General features: G+C 47.3%; 1 protein-coding gene and 1 non-coding gene across 3 annotated transcripts in view; one reads left to right on the top strand and one right to left on the bottom strand.

The window, feature by feature from the left end:
* The window catches only part of LOC131084808 (USP6 N-terminal-like protein), a 75,787-nt gene extending 53,622 nt beyond the window's left edge, over positions 1 to 22,165 (bottom strand). Inside the window, exons 1-2 of one of the 2 annotated variants that reach the window (XM_058026553.1) lie at positions 22,091 to 22,165; positions 9,994 to 10,075 (exon numbers count right to left, since the gene is read on the bottom strand). The gene's annotated coding sequence lies outside the window, so the exon portion shown is untranslated. Of the gene's footprint in view, positions 1 to 9,993; positions 10,076 to 14,458; positions 14,534 to 22,090 lie in introns of those variants that run through there. The other variant, XM_058026554.1, reaches the window with a different exon arrangement.
* Positions 22,166 to 22,267: 102 nt separating this feature from the next.
* On the top strand, positions 22,268 to 22,340 carry TRNAA-AGC (transfer RNA alanine (anticodon AGC)). The gene has a single exon. It is a non-coding gene; the product is annotated as a tRNA-Ala (tRNA).
* The last annotated feature ends 5,014 nt before the right edge of the window (positions 22,341 to 27,354 follow it).

Raw genomic sequence — 27,354 nt, 5'->3', positions numbered from 1 at the left:
TCCTTCACTAGATAAATTCATAGTTAGGTATAAATATGAACAGTTACATCTACAAGTGAAGCTTTACAGAAGTAAAAATTCACACTGTATAAATTTTGCAGGGTATTCTTATCAATACATGAATCATATTTTCATGTGTAAAACTGCAACTATTAAGAAAGCATTAGGCATCTTGTACCTAGTCTAGTGGAAGGTGCTCCTGCTTATGGCAGGGGAGTTGAATGAGATGATCTTTAAGGTCTCTTCCAACGCAAACCACTCTGATTCTATGATCTAGCTGCTAAATTATTAACACCAAGTCTGTTTTCCCATGCATCATCCTTGCAGCTTTTGCAACCTGGTTAGGAACAGCATGGGATTATTTTATAAATAATACCAACCAATACACGAGGGGAGGAAGTACAGAAGAACAAAAGTGGAAGGACAGAACCAAAGTGAATCTTGGTTTATATAGGAGCTGTTTTTAGCTAGACTAGTATTACCATTACTATCACTACCACTACCTCAACAGCATAATTAATGAGTTATGGCAAGATTATAATAACAGGCTCTTTAAAAGTTGTGCCAGTTGCCAATCCTATCTGTATCACTTTGCATGGCAAAGTGTGCCAAGCCTGATATTCTGCTTGAGCAATGGAAAAAGCAGCTTTTTGGGCAGATCCCCAGGACAAACACTGACAGGCAGACACAGCAGCTGGTTTTTCCACAGACGCTGAGAGATGAGTACACTCGCAGGCTTTTCCATACATACACAGACATACAAAGTCCCTTGACTCAAAGCAAGTTAATTCAAAGGGTTTCCATCAGGAAAGCAGGAGTCTCTTTCACAACATGCCTGCCAACTCTCCAAGGCTGGAAAGCTCAAGCATATAGTCCACAGACCTTTCTTCCTTTCTCTTTTACTCACAATTAACACACCGATAGCCTTGGCATCAGGCTACTTACAGAAACATTCTCTCTCAGTACTAACAGTAAAAATATTCAAGAGAGCTTTGTAGTTAGAGAATAAGCTAATTTAAACACAACCCAGGCTATCTGCAGGGATTTTAATACACCAGGCAAAAAGAGCCAAAGAGAGAAACCACTGCAGCATGGAGATGGCTACTAGCCTCTTGCCTTGGAGGCCTGAAGGGGATCTCCCTCTTGGTGCCAGAAAGAGAAGGAAACAGCATTTTCACTCACAAATAATATTCAAAATGTAAAATATGAGGCCTTCTGAAAATTACATTTTCTAAATTGACCTCTAATTCTAACCAGATTTTTCAAGTAGGGGCATCACCAAGTTCTTGTTATACCTTAGGCATTTTTAGGTAATGATGACTACACCTCCCTAAGGGATGCTGCCATGCCAGGGCTAGGTCCTTTAGTAAATTACCCCTTCATTTAACCTACACATAAAGCCTCCTGAAGGCTGAACACCAGTGTTTTTGGCTGGTATCTGAAAACAGCCAAAGGAACAGCTGCTTCAAGCAACCTTAAGGGAAACTGAATTAAAGAAGGAAAGAAAATGCATCTTTTCCTATGGAAATAAAAATCATCACCATGCTTGGAATATTACTCCAGGTCAACATAAGCAAACAGTTGTGAAGAAAATTGTCTTCTTTGTACTTCATACTTCAACATTGTTTTGAAGATAAATAATTACTATCCATCCACATCTATCACCAATCTCCTCAGAGGGGCTGATACAGCATGGCATGACTTGAAAGGAGAACAAGGGCTGAAAAAGGAACACAAGCTCCTCTGCTCTGAGACCAACCCATTGCCAGCAGCAAGCACATATTGCTGTCCCACCACAAAAACCAACCAAGAAAAAGCATCTCCCAAAAAACCCCAACGGTTTTAACTGAGATTAAAAGGACTTGAATTTGCAGTTTATACACACGAACTCAGAAAAGATGCTCTGAGAAACGTTCTTCTTTTGTGGTTTCTCTAACAGCATCACCATTACATCATTAAAGGGGAGAGACTAATTCATTCAACATGCATTCAACCTCTAGTCTCTTAATCCAAACACTTCTCTATTGCCATTTGAATAGTCAGATGTCATGGAGGCTGTTTTGACTAGAAAACACACCACTGGTTTCTCCCATGTGGATTTTATTACAAAACTCTGTTGTCACACTAGGTGGAAAAAAGCCAATTCAAAGGATGAAAGAGGACAAGGACTTGAGAAGAGGCTGTTAATCTCTTCATGTGCTCCATTCTCTGCCTCCACCCTCTATTTTCCCCCCACCATCTAAAGGGGAACTATGGGCTCTGGCTGTTTGTCAGAGCATATCCAACTTGGCTGGTCAGCAGCAGCAAGTCCTGGCACTGCATGTTCAGGCAGTTAGCACTCAGGAAACCTATCTCCTGAGCATCAGATCACACACTGCAGATGCTGCAAGGTCATGGTAACCAGTGGCAGCTGAGAAGTTCGTAGTGACTTGCTGTGGTTGGTGCCTCACATCCTGCCCCTGCAGCTGGCTCACCACAGCCCTCTGGCTGGTGGATCAGCAGACTCCTGAGACCCAACAGGCCAGGAGACCTTGTGCCCACTCAACAAGACCAATGATCATTAAAAGAGAGGGGAAGAAGTCAGACGGATCCTAGGAGACATCACTGCTGTGCTACAAGTACCATATACCAGGGTTGATGTAACCCAAAGCTGTTCACTGCTATTGCAGTGGAAGGGGGAAAACCCAAAAATGCAAACCAACCACCATCTCAAATAAACAGTATTTAGTTCCATAAGAACCTGAGTGGATAAATTCTTTATTGCAACTCATTTTAAATTAGGGAAGCAAATTTAAGTGTTTGCACAGCCAGATCATCGTGCTCTGAACAAACCAAGGGAGGTTTGCAGATGTACACCATGCTGATCACAGGGTTCATCTTCTGAGTGCAATGTAGGTAAAGAGACACTTAGGTGCAAAGCTATGTCAAGCCTGGTAAACATATGCATAAAGATCCTATTAATAACCTGGTATTTCTGCAGGGAATTGGGGGAGTTTGAAAACAGGCATTGGTCTGGAAGAGTGGAACAGGTTTAACAAGTGGGATGCTCTGTAGAAACCAGTAGTGGCTGGTTATGTTGCTAGAAATGTTTCAATGAAAGCTAACTCCCACAAGGTCACAAAGTCCTGCTCAAAGGTGAATTCAGCACAATCTTAACTGAAACTGGCCAAAACCAAGCAAAAGCTATGCAAGAACCACGCTTTCAGAAACTCCAGTGTGAGTGCTGCAAACAGCTTTCCTGCCTGGAGCTTTTGAATATGAGGCCCTCTATAACAGGAAAGAAATATTTTCTGCAAAGTGACCCAAAAGACTTCAGAAGTATTTCGGAGACTGCTTTCCCCTTTTGTCAAAGTCCAAAGGGGAAAAAAGCCCATAAAAATGGATATAATGTGAACAATGCTGAGCTATTCATTCCAAAATGAAAGCTGCTTCTGAGAGAGAAGGGGAAATACCCACCACAATAGCTTAGGAAAACACTGCCCAAAACCCTCAGGAAAAGAACAAAACAAGGAAAACATACTTTCAGAAGTCAAAAATTATGAAAGTAACACAGAAGAATTACAGCAATTGCATGCTAGGAAATAAAGACCTAAAAGAAAATCACCATGGTCAAGCCATTTATCCTGGCTCCCATTAGCCTGGTTTCTACTTAGTTTAATTCAGGACTGCACTGAGTAGAAAACTGGCACAGGGGTTTTGGCAGCTGCTGGCACTTACAGAATGCAGGGTTCCACCCCCTGATCCTCCCCACTGCAATGCTCCCACAGCTTCCACCTGGATGCAGGACAAGCCCAGCCACCACACCTGGGCTGCTGGCATCATGCCAGGGCAAAAAAACAAGGAGTGGAGGATTGGTTGTCAACCCCTTAAAAATCCTCTTTGATATAGATAAAAGCTGCTAAATCCCTGGGGAACCACACTTCTCCTTGGTGTGCTCCATGCAACATGGAGGTCTGGAAACGTGGGGCAGCACTGCCACCACCATTGAAGGCTATGCATGCTTGTCCCTGCCCTCCTGAAGAACCCTTTGACAGTCTCACTTCCACTCAAAGCATGAGCACTGAGGCTCCAAAAACAGCTACCCTAGAAATTATTTTTTTAAAAGAAATGCATATTTCAGGAATGAGTTAATACACTTGGAAGGAAGCACTAGCCACCTCCTCGTACTGGCATTTTTCCAGCCTCCCAAAGCCTACCACCAGCCCTGCCACAGCAATTTTGCAAGGTTAGATAAATAACGAAGGAAATGGACAGCAAGCCACAGTTCTAGAAACCTACCAGAAACCTTTGCCATTTCAGGTTGCCATTTCTACCTTTTTTTCTCAGCCTCATCTTCCTGCACCCTGGTGTGGGACCCTCCAGCATCCTCTCCAGGGCACTTGAAGCCCAACCATAGCTGCACAATGGCCAGCTGTGACTTAACTCTGCTTCTTCTCTACAGCTAAAAGGCCAGGAGCAATGCAAGACCACTCAGGTTTTATGGACTGCACCACCCACAGCATCCTGGAACCCAGCAAGGGGTCCAAGCAAGAGGCTGTAACTTCAGTCTCATAAATCACCAGCATACCAAACCCGTGTTTTCCAGCAATGCTATTGTTCTCCTCCCCTTCCCCTCTGCCACAGTATCTCAATGACCTAAAACCACTTATTATTTATCAATCCAGCAATTCTGAGAGCCCTTAGGAGGAAAGAACACTCCAATCCTTATCAGATGAGACCAGCAGGACTCCAAAGCAGAGCATTGGTACTTGTCTGGAAAAAGTGGAACCACTCAGACAATCTCAAGGAAGGAGCAAAACATAGCCAAAACCATCCTTAATGAAAGCTGTACCTTTTCTCTGAGGAACACTAACAAGTGAACTACAAGGAAGCTCAGCTAAAAAGAAAAAATAACACAATCTCTTGTGAACTGACAAAATATGAGATAGCCCACTGCATCCCCAGCTTAGAGAGAAGAAGCAGAATATTCTTACCATTTAGTTTCTTTCTAAATTCAGGATAAGTTTTTTTTTTGGTAAGCCTGGATTTCACCTGAGGGTAATTCAAAAAGGAACATAAAAATCCCAACATGAATGACAACTGAGGAGCAGCCATCTGTGTGGGCGTCTCTCTTTCCAAACAAAACTTGGAGTGAAAAGGGTTTTCCAATGAGCCAGCCAAGAAAAGGGAAACTTCATCAAGAATCACAGTGGGATCTGCCTGGAGAGTATGCTGCATGCAAGTACCAGGGCTAAAACCACTCCCCCTGCCACTACCAGCAGTCCTCCCAGATGTCCATCTGTCCACTGTTCCTTATTTTCCCTTTTCAAAACCATGGTGAAAGCTGCTGGGGAGGACACAACGTGTGGCAAGTAATTACAGAGCAAAGCAGAGCAGAAGCACCTTTGGGGATAAGCAGCAGTTCAGGCAGTCACCAAATGCTGACCCTCCATGAGGGCTGCATGAGGTCTCTGCTTGTGAAACCAAACTGAGGACCCTGGCACAGCTCTGCTGGGAGGGCTGGGTAAGCACCAACTGTGGAATGCCCACAGAACTGCTCACCTGCACCAAAGAGAGGTTTTTAAAACAGCAGTCTGGAGTCAGCTTCGTTCTTTGCTGCAGGTAACCCAGAGACTGCTGGGATTCCCACTGCTGCACCCTCCCGGGCACATGTGGGTTCCAGCACTCAGCCACAGACATGGCAGCTCCTCACCTGCCCCAGGACCTGGAGGCTGCCAGCCAAGTTCAGCTCTCAGCCTGCTTAAAACAGCACATTTGCAAGGCACAGGGTCAAGCTGGAGCAGATGGAATGCTCAATTAGGCTGCTCAGCCTCTATCCAAGCCCTTCCAGAGCAGCTCCTGTTACACCACTGGAGACAGGGTATTGATTCAGACATTAGCAGTTTACATGAATCTTTGGGCCAACCCAGAACAGTGATTTTCAGTGTCTTTGCCAGCAGATTACAACATATGCCCACATACTTCAAGCATAGTTCAATGATATCAGCAAAAATTCACTGATAGAAAAAATATTTTCCTATCAGAGTACGCAAAACTCGAGGTGGACATCTCCTCCTCCATGAACTCACCCGTCTGGAACAAAACCTTCCTGAGCATCAGAAAGAAAGCTGACCCAGGGGTGCCCTGAGATTCCTGCTCATTTTCTAGCAAGCCGCTCTAAGATGAATTTGAGCTGAATATTGACATGCTTAAGGCCATTTAAAACAGAGACTGGCTTTCCTAACATATCAGTGTTTTTCCAGCCTCAGAGAACAAGAGACAGAGAGGAAAAGAATTGCTTTTGGGGAGAAAGCACTAATAAGATAGGAATTTCCCTGAAATAATTAGCAATGTAAGGAAAAACCACAAAACCCAACCACCCACAAACTTTCCCTAAGGAACAGCTTCAAACCTAGGAAGTCTCTACATCCACAGGCCACCAGGTGTATGGCAAGCATGGGGCCTACTTCTGCATTAACACTGGGGCACACGAGATCATCTGCATCCCAGATGGACAGGGGATTTGCAAATAGGTTTGCAACTAGGAAGTCCCCAGGGAACTAGGGAAAATTGAATAGCTAAAACAATCCTGATCTGCCAGCTAACACAGATGGTTTTTAACAGAAAGATACAACAGGCCTTAGGAAGACATAAGCCCTCTCCCCCATGGAGAGAAGAGTGTCATTTTGGCACTCTACTTTTTCCTAGACTTCTCAGGAAGCTTGGCAGGAAATGGTAGAGACTTCCTCCACTGCATAAATTCTTTTATCAGATTAAATTAGATTAATTCCTTCAGGAAGATTACTGCTCTAGGCAGATGATGAGTGCTCCTACCTTGATTCTCATGGTGCTTCTATCCCAATGACTGAAATAGCACTTAAAATTTTTGTTTCATCCCCAATCCTTTCACAAAGACCTGCAGGTCTGTTACCTGCAAGAAACATATACCCACTTGTTCCAAATGTAGAATACACCTAAATTCTTAGTATTACTTCCTCTCTTTTTTTTCTGGTTTCCAAACATTCAAAAAAAATTGGAAGTATTTCTCCTTGTTTTCTTAATGTAACCATGACAAAGTTGCTATGCAATTGTCTGTTGGGGAATTGGGGCAGGAAGAAAAAGAAAGATAAAACAAACTGCTGGAGTTAACCTGCAGCAGGAAACAAATAATTTACCGGCTCACATATGGAATCAACTCTCATTTTTTCAGAGGAGTAAGTACCAAAGGCTTTGCACAGTCATTGACTCTCTGGGCTCATTCTCTGATGTGTGGTGCTTGCAGCACTACCAGCTAATGGTAACAAAGATTACTCTGTAAAAGGAGTGGTGGAAATGTCTGAGGAGATGCAAGACCAAGAAGAAAATAGCCCTTCACCCCTGAAAGTTTGCTGCTCATGTGAGAAACCAGTACAAGACCCAGAGTAGTTAGAAGCAGTTGGTGAAAGCAATGAGGCATGTGAAGACAGTTTGTCCCTGGAGCAGCAGCTGGGGAAGAGAGGAGAGGACAGCTGCAGCACTGCCCCAGGATATCCCATGTGCCACCCTACTCATTTCAGGGTATCTGACAAGGGCACTCAAAGATGAGCATGATACATTCCACATCATCAAAAAGCTCAACCCTCTGCGAGCCTGCAGTGGCCCCAAACGGGGCTGCAACAGGACAGTGCAATGCTGTGCAGGGACAGAACTTTTCCATGGATGCTGTGGATAAGGTGACTTTGCCAATTCACTGCTCAGGGTCAGGTCAAAATGTTGGCTCATTGACCACCTGCCCCTGAGCAGCACTCCCCACCCACTGCTGGTTAACCTCTGTGGCAGCCATCAAAAGGAAAAGCAAGAGCAACCCAGCCCCAGCCCCTATGCTCTCACAGCAGTGTCCTGAGCTGTTTTTCAAGTCAGCATTTAGCTTTTTTGCTGGCTAATGTAACATTTCCTCTCCCTTCCCCCAGTCCAAGGATTTGGCAAAATTGCTTCTTTTGCAAATCCCACTGCAAACGCTGAACTTTTACCAGTTAGACAGGGAAAATCTTGACTAAAAATAAACCATGTTTCAGAAAATAGACCTCCTTCCAGTACAATGAAGTAGTGGATAATGCATGCATGCAGATCTGCCAGGAGAACACAGCCTCCAGATTTGCATAAGAATCTCCTCAAGCTCAACAGACAGCTGCAACTCCTGTGACTTATCCCATCTTAACAAAGAACAAGGGAAGGGGGGAGTGTCTGGTGAAAGGAGTGAGGTAAGGTTGAGGATGCTGAGATAAATCAACTTTCCACCTGTGGTGGCAGGAAGAGAAGTGCCACCATCACCACGTGCCTGCATCCCTAGTGAACCAAGCTGGTCATAACCCATTTGGGAGGGAGGGGATGGCATTCCCTGCATGGTCACTACAGAAGGCGAGAGTTTGTTACAGGAAAGCCACTGCAATTCAGGCATGAGAAGAGAATGATCTGGGATTTTGCCACCTGAGTCACCAGGAGTCTGGGACACTGACTCAGTGCTGGCTCTCCTGACTCAGACACACCTGCAGCAGCTTGCTAGCAAACAGAGGCACTCCTACCTTTGCTGTTCCCCTCCTTATTGTGGTTTTCCCTCTAAGAAGAGGCCTTTTACAGCAGAAAATTAACTAAGAAAAGGAAAGCATAAGGAGAAGACTGGCCTGGGAAGCACAGGCAGTGCTCAACTAAGCAGCTGTGCTTTTAGATCCAAAGAGGGCACATTTGCTTGCTTGCTGTGATAAACCCCGGGAAATACAGGAGAATTAGGTGGAAACAGCTCCACCCTGACTCCTACTCCTCTACACGTCTGCAGCACCACCCAGACAGTCCTGGATGAACCAGGTTTTCAAGAAAGATACCTTTCCATAATGAATCCATTTCACTTTTTTATTTTAGGAATCAAGAAAGCATTATGCAGCAAGTTGTGATTATATCCTTATACAATCACATGGGCCATTCAGGCAAGTTAAATGCACGGCAATGCCATTTTTATGAGATCCACGAGGGACAGATGTTTGCAGAAGGAGCTGCTTCTGCTCCTAGGGCAAGCTGAAGGTTTCAGTTCAGCGTGCCAAGCCAACCCTCCTTGCCCATTAACACTCCCACAGCAGGATCATGCACCTGCTTTTCAGACCTCCCCCGAGCAACCACAGATGGCTGAATATTCCACTCCAGTTCCAGTTGCACACACACCTGATCAGCTGTGAACACAATTCCAGATAATACAACAGTAGACTGCAACCCACTCCTATATTTTTCCCTCCTCAAAGTAATCCAGAAATTGAAATTGAGATCTGCTTGTAGCATAGCAAGGGGCATCACTGAAAGCATGTTTGGCATCTCAGGGACTTCAACTGACTTAGGCAATGCACTTAGAATGCCAAACAGCTGCAAAGAGCGCAGATTAGATTTTTCATTTGATGCCTTAAAGCAATAACAAACCAAATAACTCAGGCAAAAGGATGCACAGGGCGGCGCAGGGGAGGCACTACTCCACTGCTCCTGAGAGCAGTCAGTGGCAGAGCAGAGCAGTAATTATCCAGGGAGGAATAAGCTGCTACAGGCTGTTCTTGCCATCCATTAAGAAAACAACAGCAGATTTGTTCATGGTTGGATACCGAGAGGCACACAGCTCCCTCCCTCCCCGCGGGGAGCTGCCAGAGGGCGGCTGAGCAGGAGGAGCAGCAGCCCCCGAGCCTGGCCGGGATTCCCCAGCTGGAGCTCCGGGAAGGAAAAGGCAGTGCCTGTGCTAGCAGGGAGCATGGCCTCCCACGGGCTGCTCTGCAGCAATGCTGCTTTCCAGCCCTCTCCTCAGAGGGCTGTCAGCAAGGCTAAATGCAAACCTTATCTTCTGCCTGTGTTTTCACAAAACCGCTGCATGGAAAAATCAACTATTCGCTGCAGAGCAGTCTGCACCACAGGATCCATTCCACACCCATCAGGCAAACCCTGCACACATTTCACCCTGGCCATATGCAGCCCCTCTTTCCCTCACCAGGAACGTGACAAACATACCTGCTCAGGGCATCAGCTTCTCCTCTAGCACTGTCAAGGAGCCAGAACACGATTCCCATGGGCATACAGGAACTGGCAAACCCTGTAAGCATTAGAGAGAATAGCAATTAGTGCCATTAATGAGCTGCCTGGTGAAAAGGAAGGATGCCAAAGCAATCTCGCGAGAATCAGGAAGGTGGTAGGTCCCTGCCCTGAACACACTCCTGCCAGCCCTGGCATCGTGGCAGAGGTACATGGCATGAGGCTGTCAGGGGACTTCTCCAAAATCACAGAAGGAAGCCAAAGCAAAAGACAAGATGAGTCCCAAACCAAGGCTGTTCATCCAGTAAAGCCTCCTCAACAGCCAGTGCAATGAAGATAACACCTACATGCAGGGGCAGAAAAGAGGCTGGTAAATGGGATGGAAGGGATCACCTACAGTGCCCCTGCTGTGCTCCCTGAGATGCTGCTGAAGATCTGCTTCACAGCACCTGGGCAATTTCTTCTAGTTTGCAGAGGAGGCAAATCCCACATGACAGAGGCAGGCCACTTCCATTTCTTCATCATCATCATCATTGATTAATCATTATAGTTTCATAACAAAAAAGGCTTTATAATTTCCACTGATGGCTGTATAAAGCTTTTGTACCTCAGTCACACAGAAGACATTTAACCAGCACTGAGAAAGAGCTGTGACAAAAGTCACCTCTGCAGGCTACAGAAACACCTCACTTCAGACATGTGAAGTGCCTGCTGCATGCCAAAGAAAAAATAGCGGAAATGTTTTACTGGAAACAATTCTATGCAGCCACAAGGAGAAGTTTTTCTGATAATACTACTGAAGCGAAGATCACCACATCTAATGTAATTTTACTTTTTCCATCCTGTTCGTGCAATGCTTCAGGGATAGCAAGGAACATGGTGGCTGAGGGACCATCCTCAGACACACTGTAACACAGAGAGCATCTGGAAGCTGAGGGAGGTAAGGAAACAGAGAGACATCTCTAGTCAAAACACTAAACCAGCAAGAGGAAGGTGCAGAATCAGCCTGACAATGTCTCATGTGCTTCCTGCCAACTGGACCTCATTATGTACTGTGAGAAAACTTACTCATGCAGCACATCAGTTTACCTTGGACTGAGGAGGAGAGACTTGCTTGCTTTCCCCAGTCTCTGCAGGTGATTCAGCAAACTGTCATTGCCAACTGGTATTTAAAGAACTGAGAAAAGTCTAATCCATTTGTGGCTCCCTCTCACTCATTTTCCCCTCTCTCCTTTCCTATTAAGGAAGGGCTGAAGGCATTTCTAAGCATGAAAAAAATGCTGAAGTCCACAAGACCACAGCACAGACCTTGGACTCCAGCCTCAATCACAAATTTCCCATCACCCTGTTGCTCTACATTAACCAAAACACAGGAGTTACTTACTTCTGTTATGTACCTCCAGGAGGGTCTTTTGCTGTTCTTTTGAAGCCAGTAAATGAACACTATTCAGCAGCTCTACAAGGACAGAAGTAACAGGACAAATCCAACCTGGCCAATAATCTTCGGTGGTAGCTTACATATCAAGGTACAGAAAGAAAGGGAATTCATACCTTAACTTCACATGGCTTAAATCTGAAGGGGGGCTGCCTTACCTTCATAGGACTTCATCTGCACTGGTACTGACCCATGCCTGCACCAGGGCTCAGCACGTGGGGAGTATCAACATGGCAGCCATACAGACAACCTTTTCTCCCTCCCTCCTCCAGTTCCTTTTCCAGTTAACAACTTTCTCAACTCGACTCCTACTCTTATACAACGCTGCAGAAACATCACTGGCAAAGTTCTAAGTCCTCACTTCCCAATACTGCCGAGCAAGGCAAAAAGAGATGCCTGAAGCTTTCTTAAGTGCTGCTGGATTTAATCAAAGCCATATGAAGATGGCATGCTTGCCCTCCCAAAGCAACTGCAGCTCTCAGCAAAAGCATGTTGTCCCACAGCAGACAAATATACTGGAAACACAGCAGAGTGCCAGGGAATCAGAGAGCTCAGCCTCTCCCTTGGTTCCCAAACTTCCTTCTCCCAGTGCCCAGCAGTCACTTGTCCTAGGGCTGCTCCTCCCCAAGACACCACCAGGCTCCAGGCAATGCAGAGCACGGATGACACATGACAGCTGAGCTCCTCTGCCGCTTTCCTGCAGCTCCAACTCGTCCACCAAAATATCTATTTCTCAGTGCCACCACCCTAGCAGACCCTCTGTGGCCTTGGCCACGATGACTCCTTGCTTGTTGCAGACTGAGGTAGTGCTGCAGAAACACAATAACCTTTTGTTTCATCTAAAGCAGGACACAAAGATTCACCAGAGTTTATAAAAAGGTTATGAAGCAAGGCAGCAGAGGACTGAGTGATACTGGGTGACTACAAAGATGGGGCATCCACAACTTTTGGGAGCAACCTGTTCCAGTGCCTCACCACCCTCATCACAGAAAACTTCTCCCTTATATTCAATCTAATATCCTCCTTGATACATTCAGCAGGAAGCTTTATTTAAAAGCTCAAAGTCCTCCCAGAGGGAAACCTCCCCTGGGTTAAGCAGGAAGCCAAACCCTGGCAGCATGTACACGAAGCCATCAGTCAGCAGTGCCCCACAAAGGACTCTTCCAACACTGTAGCCTCCCAGAAATATTAATGCACTTAGCAATCCTTGCCACCCTCTTACATGGAAGGAAACTGGAGTAGAAGCAGGACATGTTCTACCAGGGGCTACACAGCTGCTCTTCAGCAAGCCATGCCCACTCCCACAGGCTTATCAGCTCAGCTGATCCAAAAGTACCCTCTGCTGCTACAACAGGCAGTCCTACCTTCTCTCTCCCCTCACTTCTACACATCTCTACAATAGAGGTAGCAACCATCATTTGCTTGATTCAACTGGAAGCCATCTCAGAAATAAGAAAATAAAGGGGAAGAATTTCTGGCAGGAGAAGAGCCTGAGATCAGCTAAAGCTGATGAAAAGCATGACCTCAGAAAGGCACCAACCTGTCATATATTTGTGTTTGCACAGGGGTAAGTAATGTAAAATCAGTTTAACAGCTCCATTCACTACTAAGCATGCTCTGTCACTCACTGTTGTAAAGACCCATCCAAAACAGCCCAGTGATTTGCCCTCTGAGGTCTCCAAACCAGGCTGATGCACCCAAAAAGCAACACACCACAGATGTGCAAGCCTTGCAGCTTACCAAGGCACCGCAGTAAAATAAAATTCCTCCAAGAGGATTGGGAATTTTTTTGGGGGGGAGAGGAGGGGGGTATTTTGTCACAGCTGAAGGGTGTTCTCAAATGGTTTCAAGGAGCAGAGGAGCAAGGACAAGCATATGCAAAGGATCTAGCAAAAGCTCTTAAGCAAAGCAGACAGCAGGAAGCTGAAAATAAATACTCAAAGCCCTTTGCAGCACCAAAGTTCAAATCCATCTGGATAGCTCTAAGGCTGTCACGGCAGCCCACAGAGGGCATTTTCCAATTCCTTGCACAGAAACCCTGGAAAATAATGATGGAAAAGTAGAAGCACAGGCTCGAACTCTAAGCCAGACCTCCATCCCAACACGTGACCAACTTCAACAGCACCAGGAGTGCAGGGGGAGGAGAACACAGCCCTGCATGGTCCCCACAGGCTGCCTTGTCCCCAGCACCGGGATGCCTGAGTGCCCTCAGCCCCCACCGTGCCTCTCCTCTGGCACAGGTGTGGATGGAGGGGCTACAGCAGACACAGGTGCAGCTCAGGGTACCTATCAGAGGGGCTGCCAGCACCAGCCTTCACATGCCAGCCAGTCACTTCACCTCCAGCACCAGCAAGAGGCACAGTCCCCAGCTGAAAAGTACATGCTGCAAAGCTGCACTGAGTGGAGGGAGCCAATCCATCAGCTTGCCCAGAGGTCCCACCCGAGCATCCCAGCAGCAGTCTGACAGAGCTCCCCAGCACTAGCTCCTACAGAGGGGGAGGAGGTACAGTAATCCTGCCTTGTTTTTCTGAGTTACACAACATTAGTCACACAGGCTTCTGCCCCAGGGCCCCCAGGCAAGCCTTGCCTTCCATGGTTGCTGTGTGCTCCCCCTTATACTACCAACTCTTGACAGGAACAGACAAGCACAGTTCAAAAACTCACATTCGAGCCTCCTTTACACGTGTTTCACAGAAATACCCAGAGCTGCCCCTCCACTTAACACAGTGCTATTTTTCCCCCCACCAGGAAAAGCACCCAGTTACTCGAATTGAATTTCCATGGCATTAAAACCAATTAAGCAGCTACACATCTCCAACTGACCCATTCCCAGTTTTTCTGATAACTGTTACCACACAGACCACATACACACCCCCAAAATATCCCAAAGCATCCTTAAGAAAATCATGGACTTTGTAATAAAGCTCAAGCTTTCACCTCCGCAGAAATGCATCTTAGTTTAAAAATAAATAAACAAACCACAACGGATCAATTCAGGTCAGTTTTTACCAAGAAGAGCTTCAGAAGTCAGCTGCAGCTTGGTGTAACCACAGAGCTCACGTGAGGCAGGACACAAGAGCCATCACGTCCATCGTGTCACACATCCAACATTCAGGCTGGGGACCTTCCAGCTGTCTGCCACCTCCCAGCAGCAGGGACCTGGAGCAGAGCATGGCTCCTCAGCCTGCAGGGAAAAGCAGCTCATTGCACTCACCCAGACACCAGTGACCACTGACAACAGATGCAAGCACTGCCCACACCTGTTTCTCAGTAGAGACAAGCTGCCAAAGCAATCAAGCGAGCCGAGCCCTTCAGCTGCAGCTCCACAGAGCTCTCCCGGCCGTGCCACAGCTCTGCTCTCCCCAGCAGCTCTGCAGCACCAACAGGAATCGCTCTGCAACACAGCTCTGCAAGCACATGCCTGCAGCGGAAGCAGCTCTGGTGCACAGCCTCTTTGCTCATTTTACTGCAGTTTCTTGAAATCAAACAAGAACAGCTAAATTCATTCTCTCTGAGCTCTGGCAGAGTACTGGCTAAGCCAATCTTTTCATTTCAGTCTGCCATTTCCAGCAGTAGGAACACTGTTTGAGCCACAAACTAAAGCCCAGGGATGCATTTCCCAGGGGCAAATGCCCCTCCTGGCCAGCCTCTCTGGGGATGGACCTCTCTGTCCATTCAGCTGTCCCCACGCCAGATCCAGCACCCTGCTGTAGGTGATGTGCAGTCTCCCAGGTACTGATCTGCTTGGATGTGCCACAGGATGAGGTCAGTGGAAATTCAGCTGGCATCCGTGCCCAAGGCAGGAAAGCAGTAAGGGAAGAGATCCCTGTAAAATCCAGACAAAAACTTTGAAAAACTGTTTCCTTGGACACACAGGAGGCTGATAACAGCCCCCTGCCCCTTCTCCCTCCTGTTCCCTCCAGTCTGCTGGAAGGAAAAGCTCTGGCTGCCATGAAGCCTCTGCCAGCCATCTGACTGAGTGCTGGGACACAAGAGGGTGAGATGACAACAATTTCCATCCAGACTTTCAGATGTTAAAATCATGGCAAGGGCAAGGCTGCAGGAAAGAAAACTCCCTGAGTTCTCACAAGTTTATAGAGGGCTAGAACAACTGAAGGGATTTATAGACCAGCCTGAAAGCACACACACTTGCTGAGTCCACCCCTTTGTATTGACACACGTATGGTGCAATTTTTTCCACAGAAACTGGATTACAGCACCCTGCTTTAGGAGGTGACTAATCACATCAACGGGAAACAAGTTCAGCCCCTTCAGTGGTTAAGATCTTGTGAAGCTTATTGGTTTTCTCAGCTATATGTTACATATGCCCCCTTCCCACTCCCAATTCAACTTCAAGTTCCACAGGTGGCACCCCGTGGCATCTTTCTCTCACAGCATAGGAAGCCCTGAGCAAACCCCAGCCAGATCTCTGTACCACACAGAGGTATCAGAGCACAGCCATCAGGTCACCCCTGCAGAGACTGCTGGGGGATTTACACCATAAGCTCAGGGCAGGCAGAAGGACAATGCATCAGGCTCTGCTCAGCCTCCAGACATTTGGAGCATCTCTGGGAGGTCAAGTGATGATCCCACCAGCCCTTTGTCCAAGGGAGCCAAGTGGTGGGTGTCTGTCTACCATAGCTACTGTCAACCTGGTCAGCTCTGCAGCAAACCTAATGGCAATGCAGATGTGGCTCAAAAATACATTGGTAAAGAAAAAAATCCAGTGCCAGGCCACCTAGACTGGCAGCACCAAGGTGGCTCAACTCTAGGCCACAAGAGCCACCAAACAAATTAATGCCTTGCAGGTCAGATACAGGTTTCCCAGTGAAACTTATACAGCAAGTCAAGGAGCAAAGCAAATAGAGAGGTTTTGAACTAATTTCAGTTTATCTGGTTAGCAGCAGCAACAGCACAGGTAACACTTCTGACCCACTTTGTTACCATCAGAGGAACGAGCACATTACATCCTTCCTGATAAATCCCCCCAGTCGTATATCAACACTCTCATGATCACTTTTGACTCATGGAACTGAAGGGGGAGGGAGGAGAGATACTGTAAGTACAAGGCACCACAGTTTTTCAAGAAACTGAATTTCTAAATATGCAGGTCATTTTCCTACCTGCTCCTTCATCTACTCTATTGAAATGTTTGACAGGACACATAACTCACTATCAGTGCTACCTTGCTCCACGCAAGCCCATCAGATGTCAGAGCTTTAAAAGAAGGAAAGGAGACACTCAAAAAATTTAACTTGGCGTGAGAAAACCACACTACTAAGCTAAAACTTTTGCAGTCAGCTATGATTCAAACAGAAGTTTTTTTTAAAGAGCAACTGCAGTAGCTGTGACTGATACTGTATCCCCCCAACATCCTGCCACGGCTGTGGTGAGCGGCAGATACGGCTCTCACACGCATGGCCTTCACTGATTAATGACAGCACTGTAGGCTAGGGGAGGCAGGAGATTTAAAAACTCAGGACAATCTGCTTTTGATCCTGATTTCTGGAGAGTGAATTGGCCCACAGCATGTGCAAGAAGAAGGCAGGCATGTCTGCACAGCTGCTGCAAAGAGAAGTAAGAGATGCAGGAGCAGGCTGCAGACTTAGGCTGCTGTCCCTGCTGCTGCTGGGTCACCAGCAAAGCACACACCTCACTGTGCTCCACCAGCCCCTGTCCCCACACCTCCTGCAGCAAGAGGCACCAGCAAGCTGCTGAACACACCAACAAGCAGCATTTTGAGCAAGCTGGCTTCAGTTCTGCTGTCAGGACTCCAGCAGGGGCTCAAGTCCTACCTAAGGAGATCAGATACCCACTGATGGACACTCAGGCAAAGCTGGAGTGATGGGCACATAGAAGGGGCTGAGCATCCCCAGCACCTGCTTCTTCTTCACTGAACTTTTTTTCCCCACCTTGGACTAATGACAAGGAAAATCCTTCACTAAGCTCCAAAAGATGAAGCAAGTAATTTGTTTGCTTGAACTTTGGGGCACCACAGCACTGGGGCTCACTGGCACTGTGAGCTCCCACCCTGTCAGACACAAGTGCTCAGCTGCTGCCTGCAGCAGGGAAGTCCTCTGCAGGAAGCTGAATGGTGCTGGCTCCTGCGTTTGATTTCCAGGATCCAAGCCACAAGGAGAGCTAAAAATGTCCCAATTAACCATTTCTTTTCAACACAAGACTTGATGAAGTGCCACAAGGGTATTATACAACTGCAAACAAGAAGAGGTGATCTGCAAATCAAACTAAGAAAAGTAAAAATCAGAAAAAAATTACTTCAAAAAGAAATCAAAGCAAGCTAGCCAGGACTGTAAGCTCTGAATTCAAGCATGGACCTCATGGCCAAAAATGTAGAGAATCTTGTGCTACTTGCAATTGTGGTGGCTGGCTATGAGATGCTTGCAAGCTTTCTGGTGTGACACACAAAGGGTATATAATTTCTGTTCTGCACTGATTACACACAGAGAGCTCGTTCTGGCCAAAGCCCATACAAGCTGTCTCCTGGATCAGCTGGCTGGTTAGCACAGTGCCATCCTGCATGTCAGGAGTTAAGCAGGAAACTTTTATTCCCTGTAAAACCCATTGCAGAGAGACAGCTACACTCTAGAACCAAGGATTTCCTCACATGAAGATTTAGCTGCAGATTTTTTTATCACTGCCCAGTTTTTGCAGTGACATGGAGACTTTAAACACGGTCTGTGGGTAATACTGGAGTACATTAGTCACAGCAGTGCACACGGCAGAACCAGCAAATCCTCTCCATTTGAGCCCGAGCCTTAGCTTTACCGTGGAATTACATTTATCTCTCTGGCACTAGGCTCTCATTAATGGAATTACCAGGCAGGCTGCTTCAGACTTAACACTTGAGAGAGGCGGGCTGGGATGGCGCCGCTCCAGCCTCAGCCCGCAAAGCCGGCACTGTTTCTCCATCCTCCAGTGAGCTGCCGCCCGAACGAGCCCGACCCCGTGACGAGAGGCAGGGAAACAAAAGGAACAACCCCGAACTGTCCAGGGCAATCAATATCTTTCTAGGAACATCCAGGCTTCCCGCCAGCTTTCTTGCAACCCCGATTTAGCTCTTCTGCAGTGCAGGGGGGGATGGCACGCGCAGGAGCAGCCCGGCGGGATGCGGAGCCGCCTGGCACTAAGGGACACTTAGGGACAATCCGCACCAGGCCCTCTACAAGTACCTTCAGCTGAGGTGTCAAAGCAAACCCACAGCTACAGAGAGCACCCACCCACCTAGAAAATCAGAGCAAGCACTCCAGTCTGAATACGTGCTTCAGAAATACCCACTGCTGCTTCAAACAGGGAGGTTGGATGGTAGCAGAGCAGCCGAGACTGCTACCCTCAGCACACCAGAGTATCTTGCACATTCTAGAAATCTGCCTTCCACCACACAGCAGCTCTTGCAGGGCCATGCTGAGCTATCTGCAGCGTGGCATGAGCCTGCCCCTTAAAGAACCACTGCACTACCCAGTAAAATGGCCAGCTGGGATGTCCCAGGCTGCCGAGAGCCGAAGGAGATACAGCAACCTCCCACAAAGCTGCACTGATAGCTCTGCAACTTCAGCATCTCTGGGGGCTGTTCTTCACACAGAGCAGCTGTAGGCTTCTCTAGGTGCTACATTCCCAGTCACCTGCAAGGCAACTGCTATCATCTCAGCATGGATGGAGCACAAGGACTCCATCCATGGATGGACAAAACAGATCCACCAAAACCTGAAAGATACTTGCCCAGCATTGTTCAGGAGCACAGCTCTGCCAAAGCAAGTGGAAGACAGAAGGGGGAAAGCAAGCACAAAGTTTATTTATTTGCAGAGCACAGACATATCCTCAACAGCTTGAGCTGTGGGAGCTGAATACTCTCCCCTGTAATTAAAATGAAGGAGAGGAAAGCACAGGAATTACTCCAGCATGATTGTGAAGGACTGACAAGCTTTGAGTGTCAAAGTCCACCTTGACACACATTCTTTGCAGCGATTTTAGTTCTCAAGAAAAGGAGAAAAGAGGTTTTGCTGTGGGAAAAGCTGCTGTACAACCCCGTTATTAAACCAAACAAGGCACAAATGAGGGAGGCTGTGGCTGGGTTGATGAAGCAAGGCTGAAGACAAGCCTCTTTTCCCCCTGCCCCTGCATTTGCTCTGCCAGGAGCTCCCAGCAACATGATTCAGAGGCAGACTGCCCCGTGACAGGAAAAACACATATAACACCCAGGCAGTGAAACCTCACATCTGAGAGCATCTATGCAAAACACAGCCTGAAACACATTTTCCAGCTCCACAGAGCCAGCTTGATACTTAGCAAAGGCAAGCTGCTGAAACACTGTAGTGTGCATTGAAGGTAAGATTCCTCAGCAGGAGAGACTCTCAAGTATCTCCTGGTTTACTCCATATCAGAAAAAAGGGAGAAAAAAAAAAAAAGAGAGTTAGGGTAAGATTGTGGGGTTCTGCAGCTCAGGCGATGTAAAAGAGACAGGAGGACACAAGGAAAAAAAATTACACAAGTGCAGTGCTCTCCAGTGTGGCACCCAGGGGAATAGCTACAAAAACTACTTTCTTTTCAAAAAAAACCAATAAGGGTAAGGAGCCATCAAAATTATGAGTCAAGCTCCAAGATAAGAAATCATACTGCTGGATGGGTGCGGCTGCTTGCTTGTTTGGTTGCTGTTGGGTTTTTTCTTAAAGATAAACATGTCTTTCAGAACATGTTTGTTGGCCAATCTTCTCTCTGACAAAAAAAAAAAAAAAACCTCCACAGAAGGAAGCTCACAACCGTGAAAACGATAAATGAGAGACAGGAGAGTTTCAGAAGAGTTCTGAGGTCATGGTTCACTGGCCCTTTAAAGTAAGATGCAACACATCAAAAAGAACAAAAGAGGAGTAAATTTAAAATTCCAAACATTTCAATAAAATATCATTCAGAGAACCTATTAAGCAAACTCTGCAAGAAGCAGACCTCATTCACAGAGCCCAAAACCTGTCAAGTGAAATAAATAAAAAATGTTTTGCACCTATTTCATTTGCAAAGCTGTTGATATATAGGAGTGTTTAATCAGAAATTCATAGTCTGGAGGAGGATAGCTCAGCAAATTCATCCAGAAAAAGTAACTTCTATCTCACAGGCAGAACTAAGGCAAATTCCACAAGAAGGGTGTAAAATTGAGCAGGGAATGGTTTTGAAACCAACAGAACGATGGCTTGAACACAACCAAGGTAGAAGCAGAAAAGTACTGCAGGAAAGCAACGTGTAAAGCACCCAGGAACTCGACAGAGCAAAAGCCACAGCAAATCCCATCACTTTCACCAAATTCCCTGCTGGCTCAGTGAATTGCAGTGACTTGGTGACCAGGATCACTGCGTGCAGCCCGGCCAGCTCAGCAGGACTCTGCTGCTCTCCACACAGCCAGGCGTTAAGCAGCCACCACCAAGGTTATACAACAAGGTTATTCTGTAATCACCTCGGTTCAGAAAGTATTTTGCACTGGCCATCAATGCTTTTTGGGTTTTGTCTCGTCATCATCAGAGGGGAAGAAATGTGATCCAGCACGAGGGAAGATATTTACCAGAATGACAGGTTTTTGACTGAGTCCTGGATATTGCTATTGCTGAACACAGCTTTAATTAAACACTGCATGCCCACCAATAGCTTTGTCTTCCTCAGCATAGCGCTCACAGAGAAATGACCCAATGTTCTCACCTGTTTTGCTCTGCACCCCTTGATTGAGGGCATCTCCTTTTCCTGTATCCAAACTGGGCACCAAAATCCCATCTGGTCAGTGCAGCTCCCCAGAAGACTCCAGCACATGCCCCCATCTGCCATTTCAACAGGCACCTGAAGTTCCCTGCTCAAGAGCCAGCATCTCTTTCCTTGTCCAGCAGGGAATTGCCTTTAACTCTACTCCAGCTGGAGCACAAGAGCAAATGGAACTATTTCTTGGAGAAAAAGACCTCACGATTCACCACGGTGCCAGATTTCACTTCTGTGGGTGTTGTTTTCAAAGGAGACATTGCAAGGCAAGGCGGGGAGAACCAACTGCCCGCAGCAGGTTTGCTCACCCAGGCTCTTGGGCATCCCGGCTGTCCCAGTCACGCTCAGGGCCCAACCCGGGATGTCCCAGCATGGATGGCAGCCAGCACCGGGGGCTCCCGGGCCGCCCGGCCAGGCCGAGTGTCACCCCGAGCCCCCGCAGGGGGAGTGCGGGCTCGGTGCCCCGAGGGCCGTGAGGAGCTGCCGGGCAGGCGAAGCGTCCCTGGGCAGTGACCGGGCTCATCCGGGCAGCTCCTGCGCCCTTCATCATGTCTTTGAGTGGCGGCTGGGGGCTCCATAATTTATGGGGCGGAGGGAGAGGGGGTTTGTTTTGTTGTTTCCTTCTGTTTTGACCTCAGCGCAGCCCCGCCGCCACTCAAAGACAGCCCAGGCCCTGGAAGAGCCCATGCCGGGCGCTCCAGCCCCTGCTCTGACCTCCACAGGCACCGCCGCCCCACACACACACAGCCGTACGCATCCTGCCCGCCAAACACACAGCCCTTGGCAGCCCCTCGCCATTCCCGTTCCCATTGCCATCTCGTTCCCATTCCCGCCCCGTTCCCGTTCCCGTTCCCACTCCCTTTCCCGCCCCGTTCCCGCTCCATGTCTCACCGCGGGGCGCATCCTCCTCTCCCGGTGCGCGCCCAGCCCGGCCCGCCGCCGAGCCCCGGCCGTCGCGCTCCCGCGCAGGCGCACTGGGACCACCGGCCGGGACGTGTAACAGCCGGCGGCGCACGGCGTCTCGCGAGAAGTCAATATCCCCGCGCCGGGTAGTAAAATAACTACCGCGGGGAATTAGCTCAAATGGTAGAGCGCTCGCTTAGCATGCGAGAGGTAGCGGGATCGATGCCCGCATTCTCCAGCTTCTTTTCGTGCCCTCGGTCGCCAGCCCACTGCCTGCTTCCAGTGCAAGCCGCAGCTGTAGTGGTTTTGCCTTTTTAAATTCCTCATATTCTTATTTGCTTCCTTGACATTTTTAAAGACCACAGAATATGCCAAGTTGGAAGGGACCCACAAGGATCATCGAGTCCAACTCTCGGCCCAGCACAACAAGACTCCACAAGAGGCACACCCTGTGCCCCAGAGCGTTGTCCAAATGCTTTTTTAAATCTGTCAGGCTTGGTGCCATGACCACTTCCCTGGGGAGTCCTTTTCAGTGCCCAAAGGAACCTTTTTCTACTATCCAGCCTAAACCTGCCCTGACACAGCTTCAGGCCATTCCCTTGGCTCCTGTCACTGGGCAGCAGAGAGAGGACATCAGTGTCTGCCCCTCCTCTTCCCCTCACAAGAAAGCTGGAACTGCACAGGCTCGACAGAGTGGAGAAGTGACCTCACCTGCTCCCCGTACAGCTACACGGATACCTTTGCCCATCCCATGCTTAAGGCAGGCAGAACACTGCCTGTGTATTCCTGGCACTGCAAGAGGGTCTTTTGTTTCCTTACTGAACATTGGACAAGGCCACGACAGCGAGCAGCACCAACTGCATCCAGTTCTTCCCACAGCTCTGGCCCCAGCCCTCTCTCTCTCATCCCACCCAGAGCAGGAAAGCATTTGGAGATCGCTTCACCTGGAGGCCTCTGCTAGAGCCAAAACACTTGTTTGTCTTCTGTAAATTTAGGAAAAAATCAAAAAACCTCAAGGAGTCATTGATGTAAGTGCCATTTATTAACAAAAAGGTTGAGACCTTGCTCCCTGAATTTATCCAGGTGCAAAGTTCAAGCAAGTAATTCACATTCTGCTTCTATTCTACCACAACAAGCCACAACAAACAACCAAAAGCTTTTAAAAAAAGAGAAGCTGTTTTTAAAAACTGATGGTGTATCATGGAAAAAAACAGGATTACACTCAACTGGCAGGGTTTCCATCCCTACCACAAACTGAACTGGGAATAAAACGATTCTGACCACTTTCCTCAGTTACATGCATAAGGAAATTACCTTTCTGGCAAATTTCAATGACAAAGAACGAAATTCAGCTTTCAACTGCTCACCAACCCCAGCCTATACCTGAGGAGACTCCAAAATATCCCACCCCCAACTCCAAAATATCCCACCCCCATGCCTTTGCAGCAAATTAATTCTGATAATCCAAGGAAGAACTGGATTAAAGAGAGGATGCGGGGGGGGGGGAGGGGGCTTAAAGTAAAAATCTTATGGGAAGCAGCTGAGGGAACTGGAGTTGTTTAGTCTGGGAAAAATGAAGCTCAGGAGACCCCATCACTTCTACAACTACATGAAAGGAGTTTTAGTGAGGTGAAGGGGTCTCTTCTCACAGGTGACAAGTTAGAAGATGAGTGGAAATGGCCTCAAGTTGTGTCATGGGAGGTTTAGATAGGTTATTAGGAAAAAAACTATTCTCTGAAAGGATGGTCAGGCATTGGAACAGGCTGCCCCAGGTAAGTGTTGGAATCCCCATCCCTGGAAGTGTTCAAAAGGCATGTGGATGTAATTCTGAGCTATGGTTTAGTGATGAACACAGTGATGCTGGGCTAATGGATTTACATGATCATTTTGAGGTCTTTCCCAACCATCGCGACTCTAGGATACAAAGTGATTTTTTGGGGCACAAATACCCATGAATTCTCATGGGTATTCTCATGGAGACTAGAGAGAGATGCCTCTAACTGGCAGAGGACATCTACTATTCCTTTCTGCAAAAAGGCAGTGCTAACATGCAAACTGAAGTCTGAAAACCAGATAAGTATATGGCTGTTGGGGTTCTTTTCACTTCAAGATTTCATTCTTGCCTTTTAAAGCTGATTTAAACTTACACTTCTGAGTCCTATACAAACTAATGAAATAACCAGCTGTCCCTACAGTGGCCTTCAAAGTTTCAGCAAATTATTCAAGTCTTCCTGTGCAGCAGGATTTAACAGGAAAGTGAAATCCATTGCAGTCTCCAATTTCATCAGCTGCTGCACAGCTGGCATGAAGAGACTGTGCTGTCAAATACACCCTTGTTTCTGCTCTGCTCCTCTCGTTTTTCCTTCTAGCTGTGGCCCCATCTCAGCCCTCAACCCCTGCAATGTCTTGGTGACCAAGGGCAACTTCGGCATGAGGGAAAACCAGAGGACCATAAGACTGGTCAAACTGATGCTGCATCGCCCTCTGCAGACGGGCAGGCAAACACTGCGGCAGGCTGAGACAGAAGGTGAAGAAAAGCAGGGATGTGAGAAAAAATTCCTCTGATAGTACTTTTTCTGCAGGTGTGTTGGTTGATGAACATATCTGGGGAGCTCCATTTTTGGGGGCTCCATTTTCGCTGGACCCACGGTGAAAGACTGTATCCACAGGGATAAAATATTACACATACACTCACAGAACTATTTCATTATAATCCTCTCCACTCCCAAAACAACAAAACCAGTGCAACATGGAAACAACAGCTTTTCTCTTACAAGAACAAGGCAACCACATCAGAACAGTAAGAATTTCCTCCCTAATGGTTTTCTTGTGGGAATCTATAATGAGGCGCCACAGTATGGAACATCCCTATGTGTGTGTGCACGCATGCAAGTCAGGGTGAGCTATTGCCTGTATTTGCTGAAAAACCCAAACCTTGCTCAGCCACCTCACTAACAGCTTGCTACCAACACCTGATTATTGGAATATAATCCTTTTATATTTTTTTTAATTTTTTTTGTTTTAGCTCCTGAGGTATAAGTTAAGCCACAGTGTCAGGTTCTCCACTCTAGCTCCACAGATACTTTGCTCCCCAGTGCTTAATCAGCCCACTGACTCTTCAGGAATGACCCAAGTTTTGCATTTCCTCACCCTACAAAGCCTTACTTTAAGTTTGCACACAAGCTCAAGGAACAAATGGCTTCCAGCAATGGATCAAGTAGGATATAAACAAATCACTCACTGCAACAAATGGAGCTGGGCACATGCTTACAGCTTGCTGTTTTGATCTCCACAGCTGAATTTATGGAATGAATTTTCTGGTAGAGATCACAGAGTCAAGTTAGAAAAAGATCTGTCACTACTCTTAGAAGTTTATTGTCTTTAATTACCATTAACTATATGCACAGAGGCATCATAAGAGCAGAGAGGACAGAACAGGAAACTACTAGAAGGGAAAGAGGCAGAGTTTTCAGTTTACACTAATGGCCTTAATTTAAGTATTCTTTTGTAAGTTTACTCTAGAGTTATGTGCATAAATTTAGTTTTACAATGAAGTAATCTTAAATGCAGAGACACATGTCAACTTCCTCAGATCCCAGGACCTGCACTCCATGCTTTCAAAGCCAGCTGTGCCCAAAGGCAGCAGGGGCAAGATGGGCATCACTGTGCTCTCCCTCCCTGCTACAAAGACCAAAAGAGGGAGAGGATCTAAAAAAAGAGGAGATAAATTTGAATGAACTCAGAAAGGATAATGGGAAACTGTGATAAAGAGGGGAACACAGGGCAGATGTCACTGCCACACTCCTGAAGGCATCTTTAAGGAATCAGCCTGAGTCTGTACAAATAACCACATGGTTCCATGCCAGGAGTCTTCCACTGTTTCTGTGGCAACACACACACAGGTATTTCTTACTGGTGTTTGCTGTTGGCTTTCTCAGCCCCATTTTGTATCATTTCCTCTGGATCTGTGTGTATCTCGATGAGCAGGATGGCCTGTCCTGCTTGCTGTAAAAAGGGCAATAGATTTTTCCAGAAATGCTTTTTGTTGTCCCTACAGTGAGGGCAGCCAAAGGGTTGACAGGGAGACAGAAGCACATAACCTTTTGGCATGGCTGTTTGGCCTATAAATCTAATATTTCACCAACACAGACCAGAGTGTATTGGGTGCTTTGCCCAGGGCAGGAGGTCTACAGAAGGCCCACGTGACATGAACCTCTCTGAAATCTCTAACAAACACTAGACTTTGGCCTTTAGATACTCCTGATAAGTGCAGTGAAGCGGGAACCAAGAGCAGAGAGATGCCAGCAGTGGCTGGATAGGCAATGACACCTTTGCTGCTGGGCTGAATGACAGGCATCGACTCCAAATTGCCTGATTGACTGGGAGATCTCCTGTCAGCATAAACTTTTTTCCTAACACTGGTGGTCTTCCTGAAACCATCGTGCCAAGCAAAAAGGGCAGAGACATCCTGCACCAGCCTCAGCATCCCCTTCATTTCTTGCCAGGGAGCATCCAACAAACACCAAAGCCAGGAGGTCAGGCCATCCCCAAGATCTTGCCCGTGCTTCATCAGGTTTCAGGTCAGACCCAGAAGCACAAGGACTGTTCTAGCAAATTCTTTGTGTGGATTTCCCTGAGAGGGAATAGGGAAGAGGTGAATTCTTTGGCTTTCAACTCTCTTCTGGGCACTGAGAAAGGTGGGTTTTTGCTCATTGGGCTCTCCTGGTGATTGGTTCCCATCTCCTCCAGAAGAAGGGTAATAAAAGCAGCTGGAGGGAGAGCCTCTAGTGTTTCTCCTGTGGCTCAACAAAGGCTCTGTTTCCCAGGTCATCACTCTACCACCATCTCTGTCAGCATCTGCAGCTACAGGAGGGAAAGACAAATCTGTCCTGCTGCTGGATCATTTGATGGCTATTGAAACATTAATTCATCATCACACCACTGAGAATGGGGGAAGAAGGCAGGTTACCTCAAGCCACAGCTATTGTGCAATGCAGCTGGAGTGATGGCAGGGTTTTCCTTGAGGAGGAGAAGAACCAGTGGGAATTTAGGAGACGGAGGTATAGGAGTGAGGTCCAGGCTTGCTGCTGAGGGGCAGTTTTAGGGAGACACAACCAGGGCTGTGCCCAAGGGACCCTTTCAGGCAGTGTGAGCATTCAGCTTGAGCAGAAGCAGGGAGCTGCCTGTGTCCCAGCCCCTGCTGGGAAGAGGGATGCAGAACCCCCAGGTAAGGTGACAGGTAGGCAGTAATG

This window comes from Melospiza georgiana, chromosome 6 (assembly GCF_028018845.1).
Source record: "Melospiza georgiana isolate bMelGeo1 chromosome 6, bMelGeo1.pri, whole genome shotgun sequence".
NCBI classification, from domain to species: Eukaryota; Metazoa; Chordata; class Aves; order Passeriformes; family Passerellidae; genus Melospiza; species Melospiza georgiana.
This window is presented reverse-complemented; position numbering and strand designations above follow the sequence as displayed.